This window comes from Oncorhynchus masou, chromosome 13 (assembly GCF_036934945.1).
Source record: "Oncorhynchus masou masou isolate Uvic2021 chromosome 13, UVic_Omas_1.1, whole genome shotgun sequence".
NCBI lineage: Eukaryota > Metazoa > Chordata > Actinopteri > Salmoniformes > Salmonidae > Oncorhynchus > Oncorhynchus masou.
This window is the reverse complement of record NC_088224.1, coordinates 76,706,310-76,706,954: the sequence shown is the minus strand read 5'-3', so window position 1 is coordinate 76,706,954 and position 645 is coordinate 76,706,310. Positions and strand designations below refer to the sequence as shown.

Here is a 645-nt window from a genome sequence, read left to right as displayed (position 1 = left end):
GATTTGTACTTGTTCTGCCACTACCAGTAAATCATGGCCAGGTGGATTAGGGTGCACTTCCTCACCTATCCTGTAGAGGGTGCTGTTGCACACATCCACCTCCCAGTAGAACTGACCCCTGATGATGACCACGTCCCCACACACCTGAGGGAGGGGATGAGGGGCAGACTCCTGGGATTCAGTGCTTGTTACTGACCCTGTGACCCTGTTTCCATGATGGCGAGAGGGTAGTGGCGGAGGGCTTGGTCCGTGAAACGTCACAGTGAGAGACGAGGTGGAGAGATGGAGGGATGGAGCAGCAGCAGAGTGGTCCAGGGTGAATGTCAGACCTGGGAAGGGAGAGATGAAGACGAAATAGCAGGTGAAACCTGATTTCCTCTAACCAGGGGCATTGCAATTAATAACATTTGTGTTTTTACTCTTCTTCTACACAGTATATCAAGACATCCTTGGATAAAGAGTCTTGCATTGGACTCACTGACCTGAGACAGACTGTTCCATCTCCTCGTCTCGTAGATCTATAGTTCCCTCCAGTGGTGAGCCTGCATCCATGGATACGCAGAGAGAAAAGAGACCGTTAAAACAGACACAACACAGTTGGCGCCATTTAAAGCCTTACTCAGTAAAGCATGTAGGGAAGTAAGC

At 49.9% G+C, this 645-nt stretch overlaps 1 pseudogene; it reads right to left on the bottom strand.

The window, feature by feature from the left end:
• Window positions 1-474: 474 nt before the first annotated feature.
• The window catches only part of LOC135551616 (uncharacterized), a 1,789-nt pseudogene continuing 1,618 nt past the window's right edge, over window positions 475-645 (bottom strand).